The following is an 11,569-nucleotide window of genomic DNA, read 5'->3' as shown; positions in this document are numbered from 1 at the left end:
TGGGTTTCTCGTCATCACGAACACCAGTAATTTGTATCTTAGAATGGTTGGTCACTTTTATTGAGATACATTTTTATTTTAAGTGGGTTTCTCGTCATCACGAACACCAGTAATTTGTATCTTAGAATGGTTGGTCACTTTTATTGAGATACATTTTTATTTTAAGTGGGTTTCTCGTCATCACGAACACCAGTAATTTGTATCTTAGAATGGTTGGTCACTTTTATTGAGATACATTTTTATTTTAAGTGGGTTTCTCGTCATCACGAACACCAGTAATTTGTATCTTAGAATGGTTGGTCACTTTTATTGAGATACATTTTTATTTTAAGTGGGTTTCTCGTCATCACGAACACCAGTAATTTGTATCTTAGAATGGTTGGTCACTTTTATTGAGATACATTTTTATTTTAAGTGGGTTTCTCGTCATCACGAACACCAGTAATTTGTATCTTAGAATGGTTGGTCACTTTTATTGAGATACATTTTTATTTTAAGTGGGTTTCTCGTCATCACGAACACCAGTAATTTGTATCTTAGAATGGTTGGTCACTTTTATTGAGATACATTTTATTTTAAGTGGGTTTCTCGTCATCACGAACACCAGTAATTTGTATCTTAGAATGGTTGGTCACTTTTATTGAGATACATTTTTATTTTAAGTGGGTTTCTCGTCATCACGAACACCAGTAATTTGTATCTTAGAATGGTTGGTCACTTTTATTGAGATACATTTTTATTTTAAGTGGGTTTCTCGTCATCACGAACACCAGTAATTTGTATCTTAGAATGGTTGGTCACTTTTATTGAGATACATTTTTATTTTAAGTGGGTTTCTCGTCATCACGAACACCAGTAATTTGTATCTTAGAATGGTTGGTCACTTTTATTGAGATACATTTTTTTTATTTTAAGTGGGTTTCTCGTCATCACGAACACCAGTAATTTGTATCTTAGAATGGTTGGTCACTTTTATTGAGATACATTTTTTATTTTAAGTGGGTTTCTCGTCATCACGAACACCAGTAATTTGTATCTTAGAATGGTTGGTCACTTTTATTGAGATACATTTTTATTTTAAGTGGGTTTCTCGTCATCACGAACACCAGTAATTTGTATCTTAGAATGGTTGGTCACTTTTATTGAGATACATTTTTATTTTAAGTGGGTTTCTCGTCATCACGAACACCAGTAATTTGTATCTTAGAATGGTTGGTCACTTTTATTGAGATACATTTTTATTTTAAGTGGGTTTCTCGTCATCACGAACACCAGTAATTTGTATCTTAGAATGGTTGGTCACTTTTATTGAGATACATTTTTATTTTAAGTGGGTTTCTCGTCATCACGAACACCAGTAATTTGTATCTTAGAATGGTTGGTCACTTTTATTGAGATACATTTTTATTTTAAGTGGGTTTCTCGTCATCACGAACACCAGTAATTTGTATCTTAGAATGGTTGGTCACTTTTATTGAGATACATTTTTATTTTAAGTGGGTTTCTCGTCATCACGAACACCAGTAATTTGTATCTTAGAATGGTTGGTCACTTTTATTGAGATACATTTTTATTTTAAGTGGGTTTCTCGTCATCACGAACACCAGTAATTTGTATCTTAGAATGGTTGGTCACTTTTATTGAGATACATTTTTATTTTAAGTGGGTTTCTCGTCATCACGAACACCAGTAATTTGTATCTTAGAATGGTTGGTCACTTTTATTGAGATACATTTTTATTTTAAGTGGGTTTCTCGTCATCACGAACACCAGTAATTTGTATCTTAGAATGGTTGGTCACTTTTATTGAGATACATTTTTATTTTAAGTGGGTTTCTCGTCATCACGAACACCAGTAATTTGTATCTTAGAATGGTTGGTCACTTTTATTGAGATACATTTTTATTTTAAGTGGGTTTCTCGTCATCACGAACACCAGTAATTTGTATCTTAGAATGGTTGGTCACTTTTATTGAGATACATTTTTATTTTAAGTGGGTTTCTCGTCATCACGAACACCAGTAATTTGTATCTTAGAATGGTTGGTCACTTTTATTGAGATACATTTTTATTTTAAGTGGGTTTCTCGTCATCACGAACACCAGTAATTTGTATCTTAGAATGGTTGGTCACTTTTATTGAGATACATTTTTATTTTAAGTGGGTTTCTCGTCATCACGAACACCAGTAATTTGTATCTTAGAATGGTTGGTCACTTTTATTGAGATACATTTTTATTTTAAGTGGGTTTCTCGTCATCACGAACACCAGTAATTTGTATCTTAGAATGGTTGGTCACTTTTATTGAGATACATTTTTATTTTAAGTGGGTTTCTCGTCATCACGAACACCAGTAATTTGTATCTTAGAATGGTTGGTCACTTTTATTGAGATACATTTTTATTTTAAGTGGGTTTCTCGTCATCACGAACACCAGTAATTTGTATCTTAGAATGGTTGGTCACTTTTATTGAGATACATTTTTATTTTAAGTGGGTTTCTCGTCATCACGAACACCAGTAATTTGTATCTTAGAATGGTTGGTCACTTTTATTGAGATACATTTTTATTTTAAGTGGGTTTCTCGTCATCACGAACACCAGTAATTTGTATCTTAGAATGGTTGGTCACTTTTATTGAGATACATTTTTATTTTAAGTGGGTTTCTCGTCATCACGAACACCAGTAATTTGTATCTTAGAATGGTTGGTCACTTTTATTGAGATACATTTTTATTTTAAGTGGGTTTCTCGTCATCACGAACACCAGTAATTTGTATCTTAGAATGGTTGGTCACTTTTATTGAGATACATTTTTATTTTAAGTGGGTTTCTCGTCATCACGAACACCAGTAATTTGTATCTTAGAATGGTTGGTCACTTTTATTGAGATACATTTTTATTTTAAGTGGGTTTCTCGTCATCACGAACACCAGTAATTTGTATCTTAGAATGGTTGGTCACTTTTATTGAGATACATTTTTATTTTAAGTGGGTTTCTCGTCATCACGAACACCAGTAATTTGTATCTTAGAATGGTTGGTCACTTTTATTGAGATACATTTTTATTTTAAGTGGGTTTCTCGTCATCACGAACACCAGTAATTTGTATCTTAGAATGGTTGGTCACTTTTATTGAGATACATTTTTTTATTTTAAGTGGGTTTCTCGTCATCACGAACACCAGTAATTTGTATCTTAGAATGGTTGGTCACTTTTATTGAGATACATTTTATTTTAAGTGGGTTTCTCGTCATCACGAACACCAGTAATTTGTATCTTAGAATGGTTGGTCACTTTTATTGAGATACATTTTATTTTAAGTGGGTTTCTCGTCATCACGAACACCAGTAATTTGTATCTTAGAATGGTTGGTCACTTTTATTGAGATACATTTTTATTTTAAGTGGGTTTCTCGTCATCACGAACACCAGTAATTTGTATCTTAGAATGGTTGGTCACTTTTATTGAGATACATTTTTATTTTAAGTGGGTTTCTCGTCATCACGAACACCAGTAATTTGTATCTTAGAATGGTTGGTCACTTTTATTGAGATACATTTTTATTTTAAGTGGGTTTCTCGTCATCACGAACACCAGTAATTTGTATCTTAGAATGGTTGGTCACTTTTATTGAGATACATTTTTATTTTAAGTGGGTTTCTCGTCATCACGAACACCAGTAATTTGTATCTTAGAATGGTTGGTCACTTTTATTGAGATACATTTTTATTTTAAGTGGGTTTCTCGTCATCACGAACACCAGTAATTTGTATCTTAGAATGGTTGGTCACTTTTATTGAGATACATTTTTATTTTAAGTGGGTTTCTCGTCATCACGAACACCAGTAATTTGTATCTTAGAATGGTTGGTCACTTTTATTGAGATACATTTTTATTTTAAGTGGGTTTCTCGTCATCACGAACACCAGTAATTTGTATCTTAGAATGGTTGGTCACTTTTATTGAGATACATTTTTATTTTAAGTGGGTTTCTCGTCATCACGAACACCAGTAATTTGTATCTTAGAATGGTTGGTCACTTTTATTGAGATACATTTTTATTTTAAGTGGGTTTCTCGTCATCACGAACACCAGTAATTTGTATCTTAGAATGGTTGGTCACTTTTATTGAGATACATTTTATTTTAAGTGGGTTTCTCGTCATCACGAACACCAGTAATTTGTATCTTAGAATGGTTGGTCACTTTTATTGAGATACATTTTTATTTTAAGTGGGTTTCTCGTCATCACGAACACCAGTAATTTGTATCTTAGAATGGTTGGTCACTTTTATTGAGATACATTTTTATTTTAAGTGGGTTTCTCGTCATCACGAACACCAGTAATTTGTATCTTAGAATGGTTGGTCACTTTTATTGAGATACATTTTTATTTTAAGTGGGTTTCTCGTCATCACGAACACCAGTAATTTGTATCTTAGAATGGTTGGTCACTTTTATTGAGATACATTTTTATTTTAAGTGGGTTTCTCGTCATCACGAACACCAGTAATTTGTATCTTAGAATGGTTGGTCACTTTTATTGAGATACATTTTTATTTTAAGTGGGTTTCTCGTCATCACGAACACCAGTAATTTGTATCTTAGAATGGTTGGTCACTTTTATTGAGATACATTTTTATTTTAAGTGGGTTTCTCGTCATCACGAACACCAGTAATTTGTATCTTAGAATGGTTGGTCACTTTTATTGAGATACATTTTTATTTTAAGTGGGTTTCTCGTCATCACGAACACCAGTAATTTGTATCTTAGAATGGTTGGTCACTTTTATTGAGATACATTTTTATTTTAAGTGGGTTTCTCGTCATCACGAACACCAGTAATTTGTATCTTAGAATGGTTGGTCACTTTTATTGAGATACATTTTTATTTTAAGTGGGTTTCTCGTCATCACGAACACCAGTAATTTGTATCTTAGAATGGTTGGTCACTTTTATTGAGATACATTTTTATTTTAAGTGGGTTTCTCGTCATCACGAACACCAGTAATTTGTATCTTAGAATGGTTGGTCACTTTTATTGAGATACATTTTAAGTGGGTTTTTTTATTTTAAGTGGGTTTCTCGTCATCACGAACACCAGTAATTTGTATCTTAGAATGGTTGGTCACTTTTATTGAGATACATTTTTATTTTAAGTGGGTTTCTCGTCATCACGAACACCAGTAATTTGTATCTTAGAATGGTTGGTCACTTTTATTGAGATACATTTTTATTTTAAGTGGGTTTCTCGTCATCACGAACACCAGTAATTTGTATCTTAGAATGGTTGGTCACTTTTATTGAGATACATTTTATTTTAAGTGGGTTTCTCGTCATCACGAACACCAGTAATTTGTATCTTAGAATGGTTGGTCACTTTTATTGAGATACATTTTTATTTTAAGTGGGTTTCTCGTCATCACGAACACCAGTAATTTGTATCTTAGAATGGTTGGTCACTTTTATTGAGATACATTTTTATTTTAAGTGGGTTTCTCGTCATCACGAACACCAGTAATTTGTATCTTAGAATGGTTGGTCACTTTTATTGAGATACATTTTTATTTTAAGTGGGTTTCTCGTCATCACGAACACCAGTAATTTGTATCTTAGAATGGTTGGTCACTTTTATTGAGATACATTTTTATTTTAAGTGGGTTTCTCGTCATCACGAACACCAGTAATTTGTATCTTAGAATGGTTGGTCACTTTTATTGAGATACATTTTTATTTTAAGTGGGTTTCTCGTCATCACGAACACCAGTAATTTGTATCTTAGAATGGTTGGTCACTTTTATTGAGATACATTTTATTTTAAGTGGGTTTCTCGTCATCACGAACACCAGTAATTTGTATCTTAGAATGGTTGGTCACTTTTATTGAGATACATTTTTATTTTAAGTGGGTTTCTCGTCATCACGAACACCAGTAATTTGTATCTTAGAATGGTTGGTCACTTTTATTGAGATACATTTTTATTTTAAGTGGGTTTCTCGTCATCACGAACACCAGTAATTTGTATCTTAGAATGGTTGGTCACTTTTATTGAGATACATTTTTATTTTAAGTGGGTTTCTCGTCATCACGAACACCAGTAATTTGTATCTTAGAATGGTTGGTCACTTTTATTGAGATACATTTTTATTTTAAGTGGGTTTCTCGTCATCACGAACACCAGTAATTTGTATCTTAGAATGGTTGGTCACTTTTATTGAGATACATTTTTATTTTAAGTGGGTTTCTCGTCATCACGAACACCAGTAATTTGTATCTTAGAATGGTTGGTCACTTTTATTGAGATACATTTTATTTTAAGTGGGTTTCTCGTCATCACGAACACCAGTAATTTGTATCTTAGAATGGTTGGTCACTTTTATTGAGATACATTTTTATTTTAAGTGGGTTTCTCGTCATCACGAACACCAGTAATTTGTATCTTAGAATGGTTGGTCACTTTTATTGAGATACATTTTTATTTTAAGTGGGTTTCTCGTCATCACGAACACCAGTAATTTGTATCTTAGAATGGTTGGTCACTTTTATTGAGATACATTTTTATTTTAAGTGGGTTTCTCGTCATCACGAACACCAGTAATTTGTATCTTAGAATGGTTGGTCACTTTTATTGAGATACATTTTTATTTTAAGTGGGTTTCTCGTCATCACGAACACCAGTAATTTGTATCTTAGAATGGTTGGTCACTTTTATTGAGATACATTTTTTATTTTAAGTGGGTTTCTCGTCATCACGAACACCAGTAATTTGTATCTTAGAATGGTTGGTCACTTTTATTGAGATACATTTTTATTTTAAGTGGGTTTCTCGTCATCACGAACACCAGTAATTTGTATCTTAGAATGGTTGGTCACTTTTATTGAGATACATTTTTATTTTAAGTGGGTTTCTCGTCATCACGAACACCAGTAATTTGTATCTTAGAATGGTTGGTCACTTTTATTGAGATACATTTTTATTTTAAGTGGGTTTCTCGTCATCACGAACACCAGTAATTTGTATCTTAGAATGGTTGGTCACTTTTATTGAGATACATTTTTATTTTAAGTGGGTTTCTCGTCATCACGAACACCAGTAATTTGTATCTTAGAATGGTTGGTCACTTTTATTGAGATACATTTTTATTTTAAGTGGGTTTCTCGTCATCACGAACACCAGTAATTTGTATCTTAGAATGGTTGGTCACTTTTATTGAGATACATTTTTATTTTAAGTGGGTTTCTCGTCATCACGAACACCAGTAATTTGTATCTTAGAATGGTTGGTCACTTTTATTGAGATACATTTTTATTTTAAGTGGGTTTCTCGTCATCACGAACACCAGTAATTTGTATCTTAGAATGGTTGGTCACTTTTATTGAGATACATTTTTATTTTAAGTGGGTTTCTCGTCATCACGAACACCAGTAATTTGTATCTTAGAATGGTTGGTCACTTTTATTGAGATACATTTTTATTTTAAGTGGGTTTCTCGTCATCACGAACACCAGTAATTTGTATCTTAGAATGGTTGGTCACTTTTATTGAGATACATTTTTATTTTAAGTGGGTTTCTCGTCATCACGAACACCAGTAATTTGTATCTTAGAATGGTTGGTCACTTTTATTGAGATACATTTTTATTTTAAGTGGGTTTCTCGTCATCACGAACACCAGTAATTTGTATCTTAGAATGGTTGGTCACTTTTATTGAGATACATTTTATTTTAAGTGGGTTTCTCGTCATCACGAACACCAGTAATTTGTATCTTAGAATGGTTGGTCACTTTTATTGAGATACATTTTATTTTAAGTGGGTTTCTCGTCATCACGAACACCAGTAATTTGTATCTTAGAATGGTTGGTCACTTTTATTGAGATACATTTTTATTTTAAGTGGGTTTCTCGTCATCACGAACACCAGTAATTTGTATCTTAGAATGGTTGGTCACTTTTATTGAGATACATTTTTATTTTAAGTGGGTTTCTCGTCATCACGAACACCAGTAATTTGTATCTTAGAATGGTTGGTCACTTTTATTGAGATACATTTTATTTTAAGTGGGTTTCTCGTCATCACGAACACCAGTAATTTGTATCTTAGAATGGTTGGTCACTTTTATTGAGATACATTTTTTATTTTAAGTGGGTTTCTCGTCATCACGAACACCAGTAATTTGTATCTTAGAATGGTTGGTCACTTTTATTGAGATACATTTTTATTTTAAGTGGGTTTCTCGTCATCACGAACACCAGTAATTTGTATCTTAGAATGGTTGGTCACTTTTATTGAGATACATTTTTATTTTAAGTGGGTTTCTCGTCATCACGAACACCAGTAATTTGTATCTTAGAATGGTTGGTCACTTTTATTGAGATACATTTTTATTTTAAGTGGGTTTCTCGTCATCACGAACACCAGTAATTTGTATCTTAGAATGGTTGGTCACTTTTATTGAGATACATTTTTATTTTAAGTGGGTTTCTCGTCATCACGAACACCAGTAATTTGTATCTTAGAATGGTTGGTCACTTTTATTGAGATACATTTTTATTTTAAGTGGGTTTCTCGTCATCACGAACACCAGTAATTTGTATCTTAGAATGGTTGGTCACTTTTATTGAGATACATTTTTTATTTTAAGTGGGTTTCTCGTCATCACGAACACCAGTAATTTGTATCTTAGAATGGTTGGTCACTTTTATTGAGATACATTTTTATTTTAAGTGGGTTTCTCGTCATCACGAACACCAGTAATTTGTATCTTAGAATGGTTGGTCACTTTTATTGAGATACATTTTTATTTTAAGTGGGTTTCTCGTCATCACGAACACCAGTAATTTGTATCTTAGAATGGTTGGTCACTTTTATTGAGATACATTTTTATTTTAAGTGGGTTTCTCGTCATCACGAACACCAGTAATTTGTATCTTAGAATGGTTGGTCACTTTTATTGAGATACATTTTTATTTTAAGTGGGTTTCTCGTCATCACGAACACCAGTAATTTGTATCTTAGAATGGTTGGTCACTTTTATTGAGATACATTTTTATTTTAAGTGGGTTTCTCGTCATCACGAACACCAGTAATTTGTATCTTAGAATGGTTGGTCACTTTTATTGAGATACATTTTTATTTTAAGTGGGTTTCTCGTCATCACGAACACCAGTAATTTGTATCTTAGAATGGTTGGTCACTTTTATTGAGATACATTTTTATTTTAAGTGGGTTTCTCGTCATCACGAACACCAGTAATTTGTATCTTAGAATGGTTGGTCACTTTTATTGAGATACATTTTTATTTTAAGTGGGTTTCTCGTCATCACGAACACCAGTAATTTGTATCTTAGAATGGTTGGTCACTTTTATTGAGATACATTTTTATTTTAAGTGGGTTTCTCGTCATCACGAACACCAGTAATTTGTATCTTAGAATGGTTGGTCACTTTTATTGAGATACATTTTTATTTTAAGTGGGTTTCTCGTCATCACGAACACCAGTAATTTGTATCTTAGAATGGTTGGTCACTTTTATTGAGATACATTTTTATTTTAAGTGGGTTTCTCGTCATCACGAACACCAGTAATTTGTATCTTAGAATGGTTGGTCACTTTTATTGAGATACATTTTATTTTAAGTGGGTTTCTCGTCATCACGAACACCAGTAATTTGTATCTTAGAATGGTTGGTCACTTTTATTGAGATACATTTTTATTTTAAGTGGGTTTCTCGTCATCACGAACACCAGTAATTTGTATCTTAGAATGGTTGGTCACTTTTATTGAGATACATTTTTATTTTAAGTGGGTTTCTCGTCATCACGAACACCAGTAATTTGTATCTTAGAATGGTTGGTCACTTTTATTGAGATACATTTTTATTTTAAGTGGGTTTCTCGTCATCACGAACACCAGTAATTTGTATCTTAGAATGGTTGGTCACTTTTATTGAGATACATTTTATTTTAAGTGGGTTTCTCGTCATCACGAACACCAGTAATTTGTATCTTAGAATGGTTGGTCACTTTTATTGAGATACATTTTTATTTTAAGTGGGTTTCTCGTCATCACGAACACCAGTAATTTGTATCTTAGAATGGTTGGTCACTTTTATTGAGATACATTTTTATTTTAAGTGGGTTTCTCGTCATCACGAACACCAGTAATTTGTATCTTAGAATGGTTGGTCACTTTTATTGAGATACATTTTTATTTTAAGTGGGTTTCTCGTCATCACGAACACCAGTAATTTGTATCTTAGAATGGTTGGTCACTTTTATTGAGATACATTTTTATTTTAAGTGGGTTTCTCGTCATCACGAACACCAGTAATTTGTATCTTAGAATGGTTGGTCACTTTTATTGAGATACATTTTATTTTAAGTGGGTTTCTCGTCATCACGAACACCAGTAATTTGTATCTTAGAATGGTTGGTCACTTTTATTGAGATACATTTTTATTTTAAGTGGGTTTCTCGTCATCACGAACACCAGTAATTTGTATCTTAGAATGGTTGGTCACTTTTATTGAGATACATTTTTATTTTAAGTGGGTTTCTCGTCATCACGAACACCAGTAATTTGTATCTTAGAATGGTTGGTCACTTTTATTGAGATACATTTTATTTTAAGTGGGTTTCTCGTCATCACGAACACCAGTAATTTGTATCTTAGAATGGTTGGTCACTTTTATTGAGATACATTTTATTTTAAGTGGGTTTCTCGTCATTACGAACACCAGTAATTTGTATCTTAGAATGGTTGGTCACTTTTATTGAGATACATTTTTATTTTAAGTGGGTTTCTCGTCATCACGAACACCAGTAATTTGTATCTTAGAATGGTTGGTCACTTTTATTGAGATACATTTTTATTTTAAGTGGGTTTCTCGTCATCACGAACACCAGTAATTTGTATCTTAGAATGGTTGGTCACTTTTATTGAGATACATTTTATTTTAAGTGGGTTTCTCGTCATCACGAACACCAGTAATTTGTATCTTAGAATGGTTGGTCACTTTTATTGAGATACATTTTTATTTTAAGTGGGTTTCTCGTCATCACGAACACCAGTAATTTGTATCTTAGAATGGTTGGTCACTTTTATTGAGATACATTTTTATTTTAAGTGGGTTTCTCGTCATCACGAACACCAGTAATTTGTATCTTAGAATGGTTGGTCACTTTTATTGAGATACATTTTTATTTTAAGTGGGTTTCTCGTCATCACGAACACCAGTAATTTGTATCTTAGAATGGTTGGTCACTTTTATTGAGATACATTTTTATTTTAAGAGGGTTTCTCGTCTCGTCATCACGAACACCAGTAATTTGTATCTTAGAATGGTTGGTCACTTTTATTGAGATACATTTTTATTTTAAGTGGGTTTCTCGTCATCACGAACACCAGTAATTTGTATCTTAGAATGGTTGGTCACTTTTATTGAGATACATTTTATTTTAAGTGGGTTTCTCGTCATCACGAACACCAGTAATTTGTATCTTAGAATGGTTGGTCACTTTTATTGAGATACATTTTTATTTTAAGTGGGTTTCTCGTCATCACGAAC

Source organism: Tachypleus tridentatus, chromosome 10, assembly GCF_004210375.1.
Source record: "Tachypleus tridentatus isolate NWPU-2018 chromosome 10, ASM421037v1, whole genome shotgun sequence".
NCBI lineage: Eukaryota > Metazoa > Arthropoda > Merostomata > Xiphosura > Limulidae > Tachypleus > Tachypleus tridentatus.
Note: the sequence above shows the minus strand (reverse complement) of the source record.